Source organism: Onychomys torridus, chromosome 6 (genome assembly GCF_903995425.1).
Source record: "Onychomys torridus chromosome 6, mOncTor1.1, whole genome shotgun sequence".
Classification (NCBI taxonomy): domain Eukaryota; kingdom Metazoa; phylum Chordata; class Mammalia; order Rodentia; family Cricetidae; genus Onychomys; species Onychomys torridus.
The window spans coordinates 79,852,892-79,871,038 of record NC_050448.1 but is presented as its reverse complement, the minus strand read 5'-3'; the positions used below and the strand labels follow the sequence as shown (position 1 = coordinate 79,871,038).

General features: G+C 43.5%; 1 long non-coding RNA gene across 1 annotated transcript; it reads right to left on the bottom strand.

Moving 5' to 3' along the window:
• Positions 1-236: 236 nt before the first annotated feature.
• On the bottom strand, positions 237-16,082 carry LOC118585296. Its single transcript, XR_004945174.1, has 3 exons — positions 15,986-16,082; positions 10,505-10,594; positions 237-366 (listed from the first exon to the last, which is right to left on the bottom strand). It is a non-coding gene; the product is annotated as an uncharacterized LOC118585296 (long non-coding RNA).
• Between the last annotated feature and the right edge of the window lie 2,065 nt (positions 16,083-18,147).

Below are 18,147 nucleotides of genomic sequence, written 5' to 3'. Positions count from 1 at the left end.
CTATTTACTCTCTTCTATCCGGCTGGAATGCATATACCCTCATCTCTGCAGCCCACAACCTGTAGAAAACGGTCTGTGATCTCCCACAAAGATGTTCTACTCTCTTCCACAGTGCCTCGCCTACAGCTCCTTTTCCTGTCCTGAGCTATGCTTATACCTGTACACACCCTAACTCAGAAAAGACCAATTCCCCCAGTATAGCACCATTCATACCTGAATTTCATCACTCAGGGTCTCAGCATAATGCATTCCTCTTGTGTATAAACCGAGCAGAAAGTCTGGGGTTTCCAGACGTATACCTGGTGGAGCCTGTGGTTTCCCTGAGGACAGCCCAACTGCCCAGTGGACGCTTCATACCAGGCACACCTGATGGGTAAGAACAAGGAGAGATCACCAAGGGTAAAATGGACTGGTTTTGGGGTGGTATTGCCTTTTCAGAGATCCCGTTTGAATACACAGGTATTCCAGAGAGTGGTCAGTATGCTTGCTCTTAAACACTGGCATGGATTGAAGTATCAGATGGTTTCCCTGGTAACAAGGTAGGGAAGAAACATAAGGGCTTTAGCTGGACACTAGTGTGTAGACACTAGGTTTTTAGAATGGATGGAGCAGGGCCAGGATGAGAGTAAGACAATAAGCAGGGTCTTGGAATTGAAATTGTAAGAAGGCACTGACTTTCAGGTTTGTGCAAGTATAGAATCGAAACATACACAAATTAGACAAACCGAGGAGTCCTGCCATCTTCATGTTGTTGTTGTTGTTGTTGTTGTTGTTGTTGTTGTTGTTGTTTAACCTAGAACACTTTATTGTGCTAGTCTCGACCCTGGAGTCGAGGATTCATAAAAGCAAAGAATGAAGAGAAAGATAACTGGAAATTTTTCCTCTTTTTCACAGTGGGCCCTGGAGCCAGTCTTGCACATGAGCTATGCTACCTCTGTCTCTTACATCTCATTTTCCAAAGGTGGGGCTCCAACTTCTCCACACGTGACCCCGAGCCTACAGGATGAAATGGTGTGAAATCCCTTCCCATTTGAATGGTGCCTCAAGAAAGAGCTCCCATGGTAGGCTGACAACCACCTCTCCACCCTGGCTCCCACCCTGTGCCCCATATTTGTCAAGCTGATGCTATTCTGGGTACTCATTGTGGTAAATAATTCAGGGAGTAGCGTGGAGGTTCTAGGAGCGATGTCAGAAGGGAACAGTCCTAAATGTCTCTTGGATAGCTTTGTACTGGGATGAAGAGTCATATTTTGGCATCTATTCAAAGAGAAATGAAAAGAGTTTATTTTAAATTTTTCCAACGCTACCCCTGCTATGATTGAAGTCTCAACTTCTTTAAATGACAGCTACTTTCTAAAGTACTTATTAAATATGTCTCTAGGACTGAAGGAGAAAAAAAGATGAAATGAATGAAAAGCATTTCAGTCCTGTGCCTTCTCAGTAATCGTCCCCTACACACACATGCCAGTTTTTTCTAAAATATCATTTCCCATGTCTTTAAAACAGATATAATCTGATATGATCTTAAAGGACCTCAGATCTAGGTCATTTTTAAAGCCCAGAGAAGGGGCTAGGAGATGATTTGCTGGCTGTTCTCAGCTGCTAGAATCTCAACTGAATTCACAGCTCCCAGGAACACTGGTTTGTTGGAAGCACTGCCAAGATACTCAGTCAACATGTGGCATTTGGATTTGTCTAGAACCAAACCAGCCTGCTACAGTGTGCCCACCTGCATCATCGTTAATGACTAGAGGAAAAGACACCCTCAGGTTAAGTAACTTTACAGTCTACAGAACAGTTATGTTGGTTATCTGTATGTCGTTTAGCTTGACCTGCTGAGGGTCTAACCACATACATAAGGGTTATGAACTAGTGGAGGGGCATGAAATGCATTCACACACATGTGCCACCATACATGTTTGGAAGCCAGAGTCAGTGTCGGGCATCTTCCTCCATGGTGTCTCCATCATCTCTCAGTGAACTTGGTTTCTTACCCATTCAGCTAGACTGGCAGGCCAGCAAGCTCCAGGGACCCTCCTGTCCCTGCTTCTGGAATTATAGGTGCATACCACCAGACACAGCTTTCTTACAGGGGTGCTAGGGATCTGAACTCGGGGTCTTAAGATTGCACAGCAGGTCATTAACAACTGAGTCATTCCCCAACTGCCTGCACGCACATGTTTTAAATCACTGAGATCAGTAGTGATACGTGTTGCCTGCTTTCCATCACCCTCTACAAGACGTCTGAGGAAAGTTCCCACATCTTTCAAATCCATAGCCAGCCTGTGCTCCAGATATCTGCGTCTTTTCTTCCATAATCAAGAAATACATTGAGAAAAAATAAGAGATAACTAAAAATGTTGTGACCTCCTCAGGAAGCTGTAATATGATGGTGCCAATCTAATTAGACCTGTAATTCATCATGGCAACACCCCACTGGTGTATGTCATTATGCAAATGTCCTCAATACACTCATACTTCACATCACTGTCACATCCTGTGTGGGTGTGAAGACTCTAACCTGTGTCTGTGAAATCCCTAAAAGGACTCAGTGCCTAGGATTCCAAGGCTTATCTCTAAATGGCATGGTGTTGTGCATTGCAGCTTGTATTGGACATTAGGATTATTCCTGAAACATTTCAAACACCTCGAAACCTTGGCATCACTCCCACAGCTTCTCCTTCAAATCTAGGACTGGGGTGGGACCAAGCCCCAGTATTTTCAAAGGCTCCAGGGAACTCAGGGGTGTAGGCATCGCAGAGAGCCATTGCTCTCAACGCGGTTTCCCACACTGAGTCCCCAGGTCATCTGGGGCATCTGCTGAGACACAGATTCTTGGACCTGACTTTGGAGATTTTTATTCAGTTGGTATAAGGTGAGAGATTTAAAAAATGAATTTATAAATGAACTCTTGGAGATGCTAATGCAGTAGCTAGTCACCATGCCTTAAGCGTGCTCTAAAATGACACCAAGTGTTTTACTTACATATCAAATCCAATTCAAGTACATCCTCTGCTTATAACAAATGGCACTTGCTTTCAGACAGGGCTACCTACTTAGACCTAATATTTGCCTGACAGTATGAGGTACCAGAGAAGCACAATGAACAGGGTGCACCCTCACTCTCTCCCTCCCTTCCTCCCTCCCTCCCCCCACCTCTGCCCCTCTGTGTTGACAGAAGCTTGAGAGCAGTTTATTTTTAAATTACAAGGTTATTTCTGAAAACTATCCTGGGTACCCCAAATGTGTACCCAACAGTTAGGATTGTGTTGTGCTGGGGGTGTCCATTGCAGGGACCTGGAGAGGCACTGGATTTAGCACTATGGACACCACCTTCTCTTGCTAGTCCAGCCTTGATAGGGCAATGAAACTACAATAACCTTCTCAGTGAAAAGCAGGAAGAACAAGAGACCCAGCATCCCCTGAGCCGTCACATTCGAAAACCTCATTGGGCTAAACTTGTGAAACCCCTTGATAAGAGGTCACAGTTGCCCTGTACCATGTGTTTGCTTCTGGCATCTTCCTCCATCATGTCTCCATCATCTCTCAGTGAACTTGGTTTCTTACCCATTCAGCTAGACTGGCAGGCCAGCAAGCTCCAGGGACCCTCCTGTCCCTGCTTCTCTAGTACTGGAATTATAGGTGCATACCACCAAACACAGCTTTCTTACAGGGGTGCTAGGGATCTGAACTCAGGGTATTAAGATTGCACAGCAGGTCATTAACAACTGAGTCATCTCCCCAGCTGCCTACATGCACATGTTTTAAATCACCAAGATCACTCGGGAATCCTTTCACTGCATTAGCTTCCTTGCTTTCATGCCTCTCATATTCCATCCTCCCACACTCCTTCATTCCTGTTAACAATTACCAAACTTGGTACGAGACTAATAAATATTTATTGAATGAAGTATTTAGATGGGAAATACCATTATCCCCGGCTTATCATAAAATGTTTGAGTGGCCCTTAAATTAGAATGGGGAACAAAATCAATCACCTGGCAGGTATATTAAAATGTTGATTTCTGGGTACGCCTCCAAAGTTTCCATTTAGCAGGTCTGTGTTCTGGGGTCTGAGGTGAGAGTCAAGCTGATCTGGTGGGTAATCAGAAGATTGAAAAGGTCCTAGCATGATTACATGCTAGGATCCTGATGACAGAAACATATTAGTGAGTATATAGATGCTTGTTGCAATAATTTTCAACTTCTATATACATTTTCAAATATCCATCATAAAAAGCCTTGAACATATTCAAAACAAAGCACTCCAATGTAGTGCCCAGGGTCTAGGCTCCTTGTTTTAAGGACTCACAGAAATTGGCATTTACAACCCAAATCTGTTTCTCTCTTTTCCTTTCTCCACTTCTCTTCCCTCCTTCCTTCCTCCTTTCCTCTTTGCCTCTTTCCCTCTCCCTTCCCATTCTTCCTAATTCAAAAAGAAACCATCAAGAGAGGCCGAGGACCTAGAATTTTACCTTCTAAGAAATTAACTTGCATTCCATCCTGCTGGGAGTAGTGCTGCTCCAGCAGCCTGACAAGGGCAGGCCTGGGATGGGTATGTGGCTCCTTTACCAGTGGAAAATCCTGTAACAGTGGCCTCCTCAGAAGCCAAAGCTGGAGAGTTGGTGCTCCAAGGACAGGGAATTGGGAACGATTGGAGACCTAAGAATAGGCATTGTCTCCCAAAAGGAGCCTCAGCATGGCAAGAAAAAAAAAAATTCATGGCTGTCCTTAGCCACCACAAGGCAACCTTGAGCCTACCTTCTATAACTCTGGCTATCTCAGACAAAGCACCTCCTCCTCTGTTCCAGCAAAGACAGCATCTCCTTCCTCTGTGAAGATCCAGGAAAGAAGTCAATTTGCATACAGTCACACTACAAACTGTTCAAAGTTGAGAACCTCTCAAATTTTATGATGCATCTCAAAATCAAGTGGAACTAGCTCAGCATCATGTCAAGAATCCAACAAGCAAGCACTCACATTGGAGAGGCTCTCTGAGTTGTTATGAAGCGAGAGTACTTTTCATGTTCTCAAACACCTGTTCCAATCTTCTCTACTAAGAGATACATAGACAATAACATAGGAATGTGAGCTAGGCATAAGTAAGACCTGTTCTGACACCTGCCAAGGAATCTGTGGTACCTTGGTCCTCAAAGTCCTCAAGCAACAGCTTTCTAAGAATGTGCACCCACTAACAGTCTTTAGGTTGTAATTCTTGCAGCATATCAGAGGATGGGGCAAGAGGTTCAAGGAGGATGGGTGTTCAGGATGCCTTAGGGATTTGCTTCCTGAGCTTAGGCTCAGCCCCTGGAGAAGGGTCCGTGCTTCCCTGCACCAGCATCCTGCTGCTGCTTCTCCATCCTGAATCCACCACTCCACAGGCATGAACCAGAGGTAGCTCAGAGGACAGAACTGCAGAAGTACCAGAGCCCATAACACTCAGAAAAGACCAACTGACCTTTCTTTTTGCCACACTTTTCCCTGGTGACCTTTTAGTCAGCTTAATGAAGCCATCCCCCTTATCCATCCCCTTTATGGGTAAAAAACAAATCCTTAAAACTTAAGAATTGTTAAATAAGGAGATGGGAAAAATAATATAAGACTAAAGAACCCTGCTGACATGGGGTACTGAATTATAACTTGGGATGGGGCAAGGTAAGTTTGAAGAAACATCCTATTTCTTCCCCCTCCCCAATCTATAAAGCATCACAGGCAACCACAGGAGACAGGTCCATAACCTTGCTCCTATGGTTTGAAAGAGAACACTTGGTCTACCTAGTGGCATTGTTTTAGAAGGCTGAAGAACATTGGATGGAACCTAGCTGGAGGAAGGGAATCATTGGAAGCAGGTCTTCAGGTTTTAGGACCTGATTCTACTCCCTGTCTTCACTAACAGCAGATGCAGTGTGGCCAGCCTCATACTCCTGCTGCTACACCTTCTCCCTGTGGTGCGCTATATTCCTTCTTAAACCAAGACAAAACAAACAAAACCAAAAACCTTTCTTTCTTAAGTTGCCTCTTGTAGGGTATTTGGTCACAGCTACTGGAAAAGTAACTAAAACGCTTGCCCTGCTCCTGACATCTGAAGCTCCTCAAAGCCTACACCAAAGCAAACCCAGAACTTGTCCTACCAACTGCCATGCTATCCCATGAAATGGTCCAGCATACATCCTGGCATAGCATCAGTGGGTGTTGGGTTCTTAGGTGTATGAATCTGTGACAGCATCTCACATGGCCACTCTCTCCCATCATTTGCTCCATTGCAAGGACAAAGGGACAGCAAGGACATCAGCTGGTGTGTGCTTAACACTCTCCTCACGGACCCATCATTCTGGCACCAACGTGCTCTCCCTACTGAGTGGGCCCCACGTAGATTTCCTTGCTTTGAATTCTCCAGGAAGATGTATTGATCCAGTCCGAGTGACATCAATAGACCTGGGTAACTGAATAAAGCTTCTGAAGTTTGCCTTAAAATACATATGATGTAGTCTCAGGACACCACCTGGCAGCTTTGTCGCTCCACCCTTTCCTGCTGCCATTCATCACCCCTCCCCCCTACTCAGCTCTACCCTTCCTTCGGATCTGACACTCCTCAGTCAGTTCCAGGACATGAGGACGTGGTGGTTGGAATGAAAGGAAAAAGCCACAGGAAATGGAGGAAGCTGTGCAGTTCCATCCCACAGTCTGAAACAGACCTTGTCAATGACCTCAAGGGTTCTGGGGCTCTCACCTCTGTTAGCCCACTTTCCACAGTGAAGTCACCCGGTGACCCAGTTCCTCCCCAGGCTAGAGTGTGTGTTTGCTTCTCTTTCCCCTTCTCAGAATTCCCTCCAATCTGTGCCACCCAGGGGGCCCAGAGTGAGGACTATTGCTACAGACACCCTCCCTGTAATGTGGAGTAATAACACAGCATCTACCTCACTGGAGCCGTGTAAGGATTAACTGAGATAAAACACACACGAAGAGCTTAGTCTACTCCTGATACACCACATCAGTAGTAAAATCAGCAGATTCTCTCTCCTGAGCACTTAGAATGCATTAACCAGCGCTTATGTTAATCGGCCTAATCCTCATGACCACCCCGTGAGGTAAATACAATTGTCAGGGCCATTTGCAGATGTGGAAAGTAAGACAGACAGAGGAGATGCAGCTGGCCCCAAACCTACAGTGATTAAGCAAGAGAGCTGAGATTTGGAACCAGGTCCATTTGATTGGAGTCTTACGTTCTTCACAACTGTAACCAGTTATGTCCAATACATGCTTCTTTCCTTTTCTATTTCTATTCACCTGGCTCTAGCTGCCACCTCACTGTGAAATCCTGCGTTGACACACAAGGTTTGGCAGCAAGGGCCAATAGAGTTTTTCTATAAAAAGCAAAAATAGTATTTCCCGCTTTGCGAGCCATACGTTCTGTCATGGCCATTTGCCTCTGCAGTGTTGTGTGAAAGCAGGCAGATATATGTACATGACTAGTACAGTTATGGTCCAAGGAAACTTCATGGACAAAAATCTGGTGGCTTACAGTGGGTAAGAGTGCTTGTAAAGCCGGGTATGGTTGCATGTGTTATAACCTCAACACCGGGGGACAGAGACCTGTGGATCTTGATAGATCAGTGGTTAGATATCCAACCCCAAACTGCGAGCTTCTCTTTCAGGGAGAGACCATGCCTCGTCTCATGTCAATAAGATGGAATAGTAGAAGAAAGTACTCAATGTCTTGCTCTGGCCTCCACATGCGTACACAAAGATGTGCACAGACACATAGCCATTATACACATACACACAGATCTGGTAGCTAGCTCATCATGAGGACCACAGTTTGCTGGTCCTAATCTAGATTAGCAACACGACTCTGGATAAAGGAGACCTAGGATGCAGAGGCTAGACAAACAGGAAGTGCTCAATGAGGTCACTTTATCCATCTACTTCAATCCAGACAGTAGGACCAAGAAGCTTTCATTACAGTTTGAAAGGAAAGTTGACTCAATTTTTACTAGGATTTATGTCAGGCATGTTCCCTCCTTCCCTGGCTTATCTGTGAACTGAGGTTTTCTCTGCTGAGAGCTACCAGACTATGCAGCAATCCCAAACCCATCCCTCACCCTGTCTTAGACAGCAATGCTTCCCAAGAGACAAGGCTACTCCTTTGGAAAGCAGCAGCAAACATAGAGATGGATCAGCCAGCTGCTTCCTCAGTGTGTGTGTGTGTGTGTGTGTGTGTGTGTGTGTGTGTGTGTGTAGGAGCATGTACTTATTGCTCAGGAGACTCTCTACAAAGGAAGTCCCTGGTACTACAGTCAAGATTACAAATGGCCTGCTTTCTCCAGAGATGGGGAAGCCACCTTGGATACAGTACTTTTCTTAAAACAAGGGCCAGTGTAATAAAAGGGTGACCACTGCAGGGAACAGCCCATCTGTCAGCAGTACAGGGGCACCCCACTTCTTATGCAGATGTCACCAGTGAGGTGAGGGAAGGAGAGAGAGAGAACGTGAGATGAATTGTTTCATTTACATTCATCGGTTTATGGTCATAGGACATATGCAAAGTTCATAGGATCTCGAGCACACGTTATAGTAAGAAAGCCAACATTCAGACTTCTATGGGGGCAGACTGAAACAACTCCACAGAGCAAGCTACACACAGTCCCAAGTTCGCTGAGGAAGGCAGGACAGGACTGATCACCAAAGATCTAGCCAATGAAGCCGACTTGCTACTTTGGGTTGTGGCTTTGATCCCTCCATTTCTTCCCATTGTCCTTCCCACCACTTTACTGAATCCACCTGCTGTGGGATAATGCTTTTGTATACTGGTTTAACAAAATGCTGATTTGCCAGTAGCCATGCAGGAAGTATAGGTGGGATAAGCAGACAAGGAGAATTCTGAGAAGAGGAAGGCTGAGTCAGGAGACATTAGCCCCCTGTCCAGGGAGCAGCATGTAATGGCACACAGGTAAAGCCATGGAGCATGTGGCAATATATAGCTGAACAGAAATGGGCTGAGTTTAAATATAAGAGGCTAGTCAGTAGTTAGCCTGGGCTAATGGCCAAGCAGTTTTAATTAATATAAACCTCTGTGTGTTTACTTGAGTCTGAACAACTGTGGACCAGGCAGGACACAGCAAAACTTTCAGCTACATCCACGATCCACTACCCTGCTCCATAAGGTATCTTTTCAGGGCCAGTGGAGCCATAGAAGCCTAAATGATCTCTACATTGTAAGATTTCCATGTTGGGGACAAATTTAGCAACAGGAGAATGAGAATCCGAGCTGTAGCGCAACAGGACCACACGTGGTGTTGGATCACAATGATGGCTTTAGTATATCCTCTATGGCAAGTAGGGCACACCTAGCACTTCTCACACTAACTTCCTGACTTTGAATGCTGTCCTCTGAGCCTAACAATCTTTAGCATCCTCATCAGAGCATCTATGACCACACAAAATACAATCAAGCTATTGGTGTTCCTTCATAGGAGGATTTGGGAGGGTCATTAAACACTCACGTGAGAGTTCAGCTTCTCCGTCCTGTCCCTCTCTGTGAGCTGTGTGTAATTCTGCGCCAGCTGCACATGGTCTCAAGAGATACAGATACATATGGAGAGGGGATTCCATATAGGCGGCTATGAGGAAGTCCTTATCTAAGGGGGGGGGCACACTTGGTAATGCAGCTGTTTAGGGTTACCCACACCTCACTCATGCTCCTATGAGCAAGCCCAGTAAACTCATTGCCTCACCAAGCCAGACTTAGGTAAAAATCAGTACATTAGTATGTTGGTGGTGTCCTGTGATGGTTTAATGTCAACTTGGCACAATTAGAATCACCCAAGTAAAAAGCCTCAGTAAAGGAATTGTCTACTTGATGTGGGAAGCCCTGGTTCCAAATGTGGGCGGCACCTACTGGTAACCACCAGATAAAAAGAAGCTTGACAGGGGAAAGATTATTCACCTTTTGCTCATTTGGCTTTCTCTCAAGCCACTGAGTTAATTTATCCTGCTGCTGATTTCTTTGCTGATACCAGAAACATAATTTCCCGGCTTCCATTGTTGACTGAAGACTAATGGCTCTCTTGGAACTATCCAGAGTTTTGGTGCTAGATTGGAATTACTGAAGTACCCAGCCCCACAGACTAAGCCTAAGCAACTACTAAGTTCTTGGTTTCCCCAGAAACCAAGCATAGACACATACATATCTCCTTAAGGTTGAGCCTCAAGGACCAAGCAACTAAGGGGTTCAGAGCCTCTTGAGTGTGATTCAGTTGTTGTTACTAGTTTGAAATAAGTTGATTTAGTACTATATTATTATTATTAAATATATGTGAGGAAACCTTGGTTAATACACGCCCTGTCTGAGAGAAACAGCTGTTCGCATCTCCCCAGGAAGAGTTCGTATAACACATCCCTTACCCAGGAAGAGTTTGTATAACACATCCCTTACCCAGGAAAAGTTCGTATAACACATCCCTTACCCAACTTATGATGTATTCTCTCAATTCTCACCACTTACACTTTGCTGCCCATTGTCCATCTTCTCTTCTTTCCTAGACTCCAGAGATCACTTCCTGGTTATAAAGGAGATTCCTCAGCGTAGAGATTGCTAAATCAGAATAAAAATCATGTCTGTAACATTGAGGCCAATCAAGATAATCATAACCCAGGCTTACCTCAGTAATTCACCTGTGGACTGTAGAGGGCAAAGTGGTTCTTATGCCCACCTCACAGCCTCTGTACTGTCCCTCCATCTGCAACACTTTCCCCCAACCCACCTTCATCCAGCAATAGCTTTCCCATCAATCATATCAGCTTAAGTACCTTCACAGAGAGGCTTTCTCATGTCACTAACGTTAAAGCAACTTCCAGTGGTGTTCAATAAGCATTTATTGAATGAATGAATGAATGAATGAATGAATGAGTAAATGGCCTTCACTTTGTAGATGAGGAAACTGAAACTCACTCACTGTATCAATCAATCACTCGCCTGTGATCAAAGAATTACTGAAAGTCACAAACTGGGGTCTTTGAACAGTAGAATACTAGAACATTCATGTTTCCTGTACTCCAAGTACATGTGGGCCTTGGCATTGTAATCCCTCACTCAATTCTCTGTACAACGATATTCTCTAAGCATTGTGAGGGAAAGCCAGGGACACCTTGTAGAGTTCTGCCAGCTAACAGTGCAGAGTACATCAATATTGACTGTCCTAATAATCTACTTTAATATGTACTAGTCAGTAAACTGACGTTCAGTTGAGTCTCCACATACCTTTTCCCAGAAAATGAGTGGTTGATTCGGGACATAAACAGAAGACATGGGCCTTCACTTACTCTAGCCTTCTCTCTGAGTCATAAAGCAATTTCTCCCTGGAATATCCCCTGGGAAGCAGAAAGATGGGGATACTAGTGGGATTTCTTTGAACAACTGGAGCAAGAATGGGGAAAGTGATTATCCAACATGAGCAGCATTTGCGCGAGTTATAAATCTCAGCTAATGGTAACACCGTGTTGTTCTCCTGGGTTCTTGCATCAGTCGTGAATTCACTTGCTTAGGAGTCCAGCCTGTGCTGCTTCCCCACGCCAGGCCCAAGGTGGGCATTGGTCTGAGTCAGAGTAAAGGTGTTGGCTCATCTCAGGTTAAGGGGTATCATGACCAGGAGCCAAACCAGCAATAAAGACACAAGTTACGAGTCTACGGTCAACAGGGAAATAGAGTGGGAGGCTGCTAACACACCATATTCATCTCCGGAAATTTCCTAGCTGTCCTTCACTCTCCTGTCATATACTAACATACTTTCCCCTTCAGGTTAGATTCATCTTAGTCAACTAGTTCCTCCCCAGATCAAGTACACTTGTTCTCTTAGGCACCCCCTCATTCTTTGCCCCGTCTCCTCTGCCTCCCTCTAGGCCCTCCCAGATTTAAAAAGATGGTGTCATAAAATTAAATGTGCAGATTTTGCCATCTCACTAATCTGGGTTGAAATCTTTGCTCTATCAATGACTATTTGTAATCTAGTCATTTAAACCTCATTGAGCTGCCATTTTCCTTTCATTTGATGGAGATATCCTTACAGGGGAGTTGCAGGAAATGGAGTCAATAGCACATATTTCCTGAAGGTCTTAGCTTAGTTCAAGACAAATAGTAAGAATTTAGTGGTGCCCTTTATGGGCCACTATGCCTGTAATCCCAACACTATGGAAGCAGGACCAGAGAATCTCCACAAGTTCAAGGCCAGCCTGGTCTGCATAGCAAGTTCCCAGCCAGCCATAACTACATAGTGTTTCAACTTCCACTCCCAATATTTTTCCAATAAATGGCAGTCATATCATTATATTAGCAGGTTCACTTCTCTCCACCCTACTCCCTCTAACTTTCTCTTTCTTTGCAGGCATAACACTGCACACATACAGTCTTGCTCAATGAAAGACCAACACAGTATCTGAAGGTGCTTGGTGTTGGACAGTCCCTGGTGTTTCAGATATTATATCTCTCTTCTTTCACCTCCCCACATCCTATTCTTAAGACATTTTACTTTCCCCACCTTTTCTACAAATACCTGAAGAGATAGTGGCTTTCCACATTATCAGCATTATGTAGTCATAAGCCCCATCTGGAGTCTGTTTAGAACATTTGGCTAAGAGAGTCAGAATATCTGCCACTTCAACTCTCTCTCACTCTGCCCACCATGTTTAATTCATGTGTGTGGCACACCACTTAAAAATGCTCAATGAGCTGTGAAGATAAAGATATGAGCCATACAGATTGTACATTACTGAATTAAGATCCTAAATATGGCGCCTAAGTGAGGCCAAGGAAGGAATGACGAAAGCCTTGGCAGATTAGCAATGGAAGACAGAATGGTTCAAGTCTGTAGCAAATTGAGAAGATGCATGATTTCAAGGAAAGGACCATTTGTCATACTGAAGTCATTCTCAATTTCTCCTTCTCCCTCATCCTTTACATTCAATCCATCACTGAGGCCTGTCATTTCTACCTTGAAATAAATCTCAAGTGTCTACTTCTCTTTATTCCCACTGCCACCACTCAAGGTCAAGGTCTTATCTCTTCTCTCTTTGACTATTATAATAGACTCCCTCAGCACATTAGTTCTATCTTGTCCTTCTCTGATACATCAATCTTATTAAAACATCAACCAAATTATATCATTCTTCTGTTTAAAAAACAAAAACAATGCTGGGCAGTGGTGGCACACACCTGTAATCCCAGCACTTGGGAGGCAGAGCCAGGTGGATCTCTGTGAGTTCAAGGCCAGCCTGGTCTCCAAAGCAAGTTCCAGGAAAGGCACAAAGCTAAACAGAGAAACCCTGTCTTGAAAAACAAAACAAAACAAAACCATTGAGCATTAATAAAGACCAAACTTATTATAATAGCATTTTATTTTGGGGTGTGTGTGTGTGTGTGTGTGTGTGTGTGTGTGTGTGTGTGTGTGTGATATTTTAGAGTGCCTACAGAGGCCAAAAGAAGTATCATAACCTCTAGAACTGAACCGATATGGGTGCTTGGAACTGAACTTGGGTACTTTAGAAGAGGATTAAATGCCCTTAACCTCTGAGCCATTTCTCCAGCCCTCTCATGCTTTTGAGCTCTTCATACCCATGTTCACAGTTATCCAGATTCCTCCATGCTTACTCTTCTGTGGCCATTCTTACATCCTTTATGTTGCTTCAACAAGCTGCCTGTTCCCTCCTTAAACTCTTACATTAGTCGTTCCTTAGGCCTTTGTTTTGTATAGCCAGCATATTCTCATCCTCCAGATTTTGATACAAAGCAGACTTGTGGGTCTCCTCTCAGCATAGCCTGCCCTACTCATGATCAGCTTTTCACTGGAAGCTCCATCTGAACTGCCCTTGCCTCTCCAGCCCTTGTGATCTCTTCCACAAGAATTTGAATTTGACACACAGAGGACGGTGGCAAAGATGTGGCAGTGTCTACTACAGAGCAGAGGGCAGCACACCAAGGGGTGAGAGTGGACATTGGCCAAGGGGGCCATTATACCAATCTACATGTTAGGCAATCTTTTTATTATTTCTAAAGTCTTTAGAACACTTCTGAGGAGTGTTTGCCTATCCAGGTGATGGATGGGGTCATTTGAATTGACTCTTATGGGAGAGGACAATGGCATGTTCTTTAACAGAAAGCCTCTGGCTAGCTCATCATCTTATAAGGTTATCTTACCTATTAACAGTCTCTGAGGTGGTTCAGAATGGCATAACTCTACCTAGACAGAGACAGGATCAGATAGCCTTCCTTCCTCCAGTAGCCAGAATGCACCAGTTTCTGTTCTTGCTTTTACCAGCTTCTGATTTTGATGGAGGGGTCCATCTCAGTGACCTCCAAGCCAGCTCTAACTAGCTCACTACAAGCTCATCACCCTGCTTCTTCTTCCAACAGCTTTGCCTAGATTTTTTTTCTATCTGCTTGATGATTACAGAGAACATCCTTTTACTCATGGTGTGTCCTTGTGCTTTTACAATATGGGTGGGGTGATAATCAATAAATGTGTGCTGAAGACTAAATCAATGAACTTCTCATAGAAGGTTTCATTCCAGGATTTGGTCTTTTATTGGCCAGTTATAGACTAACTTCACTCCTCATTGTCCTTCATTTTCTTGGCTCTATGTTATAAACCCACAGCTAGCAAGGCAATTTAATGCAAAAATGAAGACATAGATAATTTTTCCAAAAAAAAACTTTAAAAAGGAAAGAACAGAACTTACATATTGGTAGAAACAAACCATTCATTTACTCACTGGGTGCTTTTGGCATGCAGGGGTAGACCAGGCACTCACAGCACACTGATATTTAGCAGGACTTCTAAGTAGAGCTTAGAGTCTGGAGAGGCATGCATCAAGCATATTACTATATAATTATGCCTGAGCTAAGTGCTCTGAAGGAGAAAAAAGGTGTGTTGAGAATAATACCAAAGGAGACAATGATGAAGAAATGCCTCTAAAGAGAAAATGCAACATTCAAGCTGCAACCTGAAGGGGGATGAGTGAAGAGAGAAAGGAAAATGGTCCAAGAAGTATCATTTGGCCACCTGGATGTCCCGAGTCTCAGTACAGAAATGAGAAGCTATATCTCATGGTTAAGGGCCAGAAAAGGGCCCTTACTTCAGGGAAATTTAATTTTTATTTTTGTATATATATATATATATATATATATATATATATATATATATATATATATATATACACCCTTAGGTGGCATGGGTGTCTTTCCCCATCTTCAGAGAGGAAACCATTTACTTCTGATTCCTTTGGGTGGCTGACAGAAAGCACATTAGAAAACACTTAGGCACTGAGGAAACAGTTATTTAGGAAAAACACCTACATTATTTAATAGTCCATAACTCCTGCCAGCTCGTTATGCAGTCTGGGTATGTGAACAAGGTAGAGAAGGAAGGACAGATTTTAAAAAATCCATGCTGCTTGTCCCCAGACCATTAACTGTCTTTTAGACAAGTTCTTCATCAGGTAACTTATGTATCTGGAGGGTCCCTCATCAGACATGTCCACAGGGACATCCAAGACTTCCTCTTCTTAAACATGGAAGAATCTAAGGAGATCATTGAACAACACACTGGAGCAGCAGTCTGCACACAGGACTACAATTCCCCTCATTGTCTCTTAGAATTTGCCCATCTTGCTATGTGGTAGTAACTGGGTCTCTCTATCTTTCTGAATTTCAAAAGTATCTCTTTCCTTGGAGTAATGAAGTCATCAAACTAGATCAGGGTTTGCAAATATATTGTTTTAGCTATACAGTGATTTCTTCAGTGGCCATTACTGATGCCAATATGGGTACAGTAGAAGCACCTATACTCTTCCTGTGGGGTTGCACCCCCAGAAGGTGCTGTCTGAGATGTCTTGTATCACTTGATACACTGCTTGGAAACTCCTGAATTTGAAACCTACATGGTCTTTGGTTTTTAAGAACCCAGAGGCTGAATTGTATCACCTAAATACTTACATTGAATCCCCATCTCCAATATGACTGCACAGATTTTCAGGAGGTGACAATTTGATGAGTCTGAGATGGTGGGATCCACATCCAATAGGATTCATGGCTTCATAAGAAGAGGAAGAGGAATCCATCTCTCTGTCCATGTGTGCATACTAAGAAAAGACCAGGAAAACACAGTGAGAAGGCAGCTGTCTGGAAGCCAGGCGTATTACAAATACTCTGGGACATTTGGTAATGTAAGCCTGAACAAACACATGCTGTAGAGTGGTCACCTCTTAGCCAGAACATAAGAATGATCATTATAACTCTGAGTGGATGCCTATAGTATCAGTAAGTCAGCATTCCAGTTGAAGACAAAGAAATGTTCATTTCTGACACAAATTTCCCCATGTTTTCCAGACCACACCAAGATCCCCCTGTCCATATCTTCTGTTCCTACATTTCATTTTACTCCATAATTATCTCATCATTGAGTTAGGAACATCTAAGTTAAGTGACACAGGTAGACATTCTTTCCAGTATTTCTCATTCTTTATTTGTTTCTCAACAAGTTTTTTACACCCTTGCAAGTATCTTATAAACACAAATGTCATCATAGACATCATCCCTTGCTTCAATAACTCCATATCCATGGGCCACTCATGGGCCTCTCTACACTCCCTATACTGTACCTTTCTGATTTTAATACTATTTCTTCACCTAGAATTCCTCCTCTACCACCTCTGGCCATCTAAGCCTTCTTCACCTTGCAAGAACCAGCTCAGTTTCATAGTGAAGAACTAACTTCACTATGAAAACTCCTAAAAATCTCCAGGTGAATATACCATTTTTACCTCCTCTGCACCTGTCATCAGTAGTAATGCTGAATGTGGCACGTAGCACCTACTGCCCTGCTATAATTGTATGACTGCTTCTTAAATCTCCCTCGATGTTGTAAATGTCTGGAGGACAAGAACCATGTCTTGCATCTATCTTTTAATCTTAGGTAGTCTGGCACTGTGCCTTGTAATTAGAACAGGCTCAATAAATAATGGTTAAAAGAATGAATGGATGAATGGATAAATGAATTTGAGAGAAACTGTCTCTGATTAGGTTGGGAACTACTTACATATAGATGGAGCTTTAATGTGCATAAAAGAAGAAGTATGAACCTGGAATATGTAATGAGTCTGGGGGCAGATGTCAGAAATAAAAAGTGCAATAGCTTATAACTCATTCAACAGCTATGTGTTTGTTCTGACTAACAATATGCCTGGAACTGTGCAGTGCTGGTGCACAAAAACAGATGAAGTTCCTGCCTTCTTGGAGCTTGAGTGTAGTAGGAGACATGCATGTTAAGTGGGCACTTCAATCTTATATTAAATAACAATTAACACAAGTAGCTTGTTATATAAAGGAGGAGAAGTTGAGGGGGTGGGGCAGTGAGGAAGAATAATCTAGGTTGCATGGTCAGGAAAGGATTCTCCAAGGTGATGGGATTTTCAGTGAAGGTTAACTAGATTAGAGCCTGAAGGGTGAGTGGGAGACTGCCAGATCGAGAAGCAGACAAGGTCCCAAGATATGGAGTTGATGTGCACAGGAAACTGCAAAGCTGATAGATTTGAGTGTGGAGGCAAAGGGACTGGAACGGCAGGCTTGGAGTAGAACAAGCCTGGCTGAAGTCTCTAGTTAGCAGACCACTGCAGGCAAGGGGCTGGGGCACCTTAGCCCACAGGGGAAGTGACTATGGGGAAAGCACAGTACTGGAAGGGTGATATTCCTTATACCCTCAAAGCTCTTGTTGTTACCTGATTTGCTGAATGTGTTTTCTTATTTACCAATGTCTCATGATTAGAGCAAGGACTTGCTTTCCAAAGGGTCTCAACAGTACTTGGCTGATGATAGGTGCTGAGTAAATGTTTGTGGAATTAAATTCTGGTGTAATGACTTCTAAATTAGAGGCAAAGATGAAGAAGGACGTATAGAGAATGGATTCCAGGGTTTGGGCTTTGATGCTTAAAAGACTGAGATGATATTCATTGAGACGAGAAAAAATGAGGAGTTGTCTTGGAGGATAAGAGCAGAAATTCATCTTTTGACAGGTTAAATTTCATAGATGCCTGTGAGATATCCAAATGGATGCCCCTGTCTAAAGACATAAATTTAGATAATGCCTCCATAACTACAGC